The sequence below is a fragment of the Chelonoidis abingdonii genome, chromosome 3 (assembly GCF_003597395.2).
Source record: "Chelonoidis abingdonii isolate Lonesome George chromosome 3, CheloAbing_2.0, whole genome shotgun sequence".
NCBI lineage: Eukaryota > Metazoa > Chordata > Testudines > Testudinidae > Chelonoidis > Chelonoidis abingdonii.
This window is the reverse complement of record NC_133771.1, coordinates 14,276,245-14,280,140: the sequence shown is the minus strand read 5'-3', so window position 1 is coordinate 14,280,140 and position 3,896 is coordinate 14,276,245. Positions and strand designations below refer to the sequence as shown.

The 3,896-nt window shown below is 40.9% G+C and overlaps 1 long non-coding RNA gene across 1 annotated transcript in view; it reads right to left on the bottom strand.

The window, feature by feature from the left end:
* LOC116837562 (uncharacterized) overlaps nt 1–1,851 on the bottom strand; it is a 19,338-nt gene extending 17,487 nt beyond the window's left edge. The window contains exon 1 of the long non-coding RNA XR_012655473.1: nt 1,567–1,851. This is a non-coding gene — a long non-coding RNA (uncharacterized LOC116837562). The remainder of the gene's footprint in view (nt 1–1,566) is intronic.
* Nucleotides 1,852–3,896: the final 2,045 nt, after the last annotated feature.

Here is a 3,896-nt window from a genome sequence, read left to right as displayed (position 1 = left end):
TGGGATAGCTACAAGATAGCTACCCACAGTGCAACGCTTCAGAAATCGACGTTAGCCTTGGACCATGGACGCACAACGCTGAATTACTGTGCCTAGTGTGGCCGCATGAAATCGAATTTATAATATCAGTTTTATAAAACCGATTTTAGCTAATTCGATATTATCCTGTAGTGTAGACGTGGCCAGAGTGTGCACTGAGGGCTTAGGCAGTTCACACCTCTGTTGTTTTAGGCTGTTTCCAGGCTCAGGAAGACAAAACTGCATGAGTTGACATTTAGTTCAGTTATGGATGGGCTTCTTCATAAGAAAAAAAGTTTACTAAAATGGAAAGGTTATATTAAGCAGAAATTGAAGGAGAAGCCCCTTACTCAGAGTGAAAAGTTTGAGAGAAATGGTGGGGGAGGTAATATCTTTTATTGGACCAATTTCAGTTGGTGAGAGAGAAGCTTTCGAGCTTACACAGAGAAGCTCAAAAGCTTGTCTCTCTTACAAACAGACGTTGGTCCAATAAAAGATGTTACCTCACCCACCTTGTCTCTCTACAACCCAGGACCAACATGGCTGTCAATACAGCATACAACAACCAACAACAACGGAAAGTTTCATATTCGCAAGTGGATCTGGCTATCCCTAACACATAGAGAAATAAAACACGTTGGACCTGATGCTCCGTTTACACTGAAGCCCCTTACACAGCTCTGGTAGCGTAAAGGGGCCTTTTTACATCCCTTTTAAGGTCCTTTTACACTGTTAAGTGCTGTAAAAAGAGGCTTAAGTGTAAATGAGAAATCAGGCCCTGTCTATGCAAGCCAGTTGAGTCATGATCAGGCCTTAAAGTACTGCATTAAGTAGCTCGTTATGCTGAATGTATTAAAGCACTACACAGACCTGTATGTTTACTCTGCCCAGTAGTCGAGAGAAAGAAGATGGACTGTGAGCTGGAGAGAGCAAAGAAACTTTTTGTTTCCTTGCTTAAAGCTAATTTTTAAAAAATGTCACAAGCTTGTTTTCTTCTCAGAAATAAATAAGGCAGAAATTGTTTACTCATTTCTGTAACATGGTTAACACAGCAGAACGATGGACTCCAATTTACACACATTCTGCCTTAATGAGACATGCTGGTGTGTAGCCTGGTATTGGATTGCATGGCTAATGCACAAAGCTGCTTATTTCCGTGCAGGGAAACTCAAGAAGTGACTTTTACTCCATTTACAGTAAGCTGACCGCATAAGGAATTTTAGGAATAATATCTGATGGGAGGGAAATTAATAGGGCTAATAAATAAAGAACAGTCACTGAAAACCTGCTGTACTGACCCTATATTTAATTTATTGTTATTATAACGAGCACTTCTATATAGCCCTTTCTCGAGGTTGCTAGCTGCACGGCGACCCCCTCTCTGGTCTCTTGAGTGCACCCCTCAGGTGTCAGGCCTTGTACCTTTACTTTTCATGGGATGGAATCATGATTCTCCCATTCTCAGACTGGGCCCTGGGCTGCAGTACCTTGTCTGTCAACAGGTCATATCCAGCAGGTCCAACTAGGTGCGATACAAGCAGTTCTTACCTTCTCTACTGGCCACAGTCTCCTCAATATGATGATTGAAGTATTGTTTAACCTTAATAGGCACAAAGCCTAACACCACAGAAAAAGGATTTTAAAGCAGTCGACATGAATCTTGTTCCCAGTGAGACCCAACTGGGTGATATTTGTAAAGCCTTGTAAAGACTGAAAAAGTGCTACATGTTGGCAAATTGGCTCAACACATGCAGTGTAAATTTGAGTGCCAGCCTTTGCTTGTTATCTCTCTAGCCTGCACACAGCAGATGTGTCTCTGCGGTGACTCCAGGCACACAGGCATAAAGCGATTAACATGCTTACACAAGATATATAATATAGTCCTTGCATATTTTCCAAATGCTGTTCAGCAGCATATGCAGACTAGCTTGGGGCTTGTCCTCAAAATAGGGTGACCAGATGTCCTGATTTTATAGGGACAGTCCTGAATTTTGGGTCTTTTTCTTATATAGGCTTCTATTATCCCCCATTCCCTGTCTGGTCACCCAACCTCAAAATATCCTTGATTCATCAAAGGCTGCAAAGAGAACAGCAATGGACATTTACATAACCTCCACTCAGCTCTTAAAGCACTTAAACCCCACAAACTCTACTGTGAATATAAACAAGATAGATGTCATCCATCACTGAAATACAGCCACCTCTGGGTAAGCAGCACGTAGCAACTCTATGCGGCAATTTCAGCAAAAAAAAATGAAAAGTATGTTATCTAAACTGAGCTACAATGGGAACTTCAGGTAGGCAGAAAGTATGTTTAGTAATTGGAATGTATTCCAGGATTAATACCCCACTCTTAGAGTGCTGTGAAATTTTTAATCAGCAAAAGAGATCAGGAAATCAGTTTTGTTACACAAAAGGCAGCACCTCCTGAACCACAGCACCCAACACCATGCAGGGGCTCTAAGAACAGAATCAGAAGTGGCCCAATGGCTAGAGCACTGGACTGGGACTCGGGGTTTATTTCTAGATCTGCCATTGCTGTGCTGGGTGACCTTGGTTAAGTCACTTTACTGCTTGCTGCCTCAGTTTCCCCACCTGAAAAATGGGACAAATTATACTTATGTCCTTTGTAAAGTGTTTGGAGATATATAACATTTTTCCTCAGTATAAGAGCTATGTATTAGTATAGTCTCACCTGGAATGGCTGAAGGCTTCACACTAACTGAAGCCAGAGAGAAATCCATCAGTGTGAACTTTGCAGTTTCTAAAATATGTGCTAAAAATGTGTGCAAAACAAGTTACTCTGCAGAGTTCCCCTGAGCTCTGTTTACATCTGCTAGAGGAAAAGCAACAGTATCTCATCAGAGCATGTGACAGGCAGTCCTCCTGGGAAGCAGCACAAGATAATGGCTTGAGACAGTTCAGACAAAGGCCACAGAGGCTACGTAAATGTCCTACTTTCTCCTGTCCTGAGCAAGCTTCTTCAATTCAGCAGTATTGAGAAAGACAATTTTAAAATAGGCAATGTATGTTCACGTGGCTGATCTTCTGCAAAACCACCATTAATCTATGCTTTGTTGCTAAGTAGCCTTTGAAAATGTAATTTCTTCTGATAGAACAAGTCACCTCATTAATAGTCCTATATAATATGAAGTCCTTCCTACTCAGTGAAAGCTTCAATCACTTCTATTGTGCTACCCAGCAGTCATTTTCACAAGGCAAAAATGATGGATGAAAACATGTTTTGCACTTATATTAATGAAATCTGCTTACAGCAGTCTTTTTTTTTTTTTTTGCTTCCTGTTAATCTCAGAAAAAAAAAACCCTGTAAGGTCTAATCAAATGTCCCTTATGTATTTTTTTTGTATTTAAAAAAATAAATCTCATGTACTAATTAGGATGGAATAATCTAAGGTTGAAGGAAAATGTGCAAACAAACAAGGATAGGGGAGATCTTGGGTTTATTTGGTGTAAATGGTTCCCTGCTTGCAGAGCTTTAGCTTTACCCTTTTCCATTATTTCTACTTTCTTCGGTGGTGATTTTCTTGCAATGATTATGGAGCAGCTGTGGACAGGATGTAGGTAAGAGCTGAAGCCTAGCTTCTGATTATGAGCCCTGTTTTCAACCTGGTTGCCCTTCCAAGTTTCCGAAAAAGAAACCAATCCCACTAAAAGAGAGAGACAGGGAAAATTATGAAGTTATAGAATAAATCGATTGTGAACGGGGAGTAGAGGAGAGAGGAGATTGGATAGGTAGGCCCAGTATTGGCCTGTTTGTTTTTGTTATCTTTCCAATAACCCTGCTCCCAGGCCAAATCACGATTTATAGAATCTTCCTTTGGCCACATCACATCTGAATCCTGTTTCACAGAGAGGCA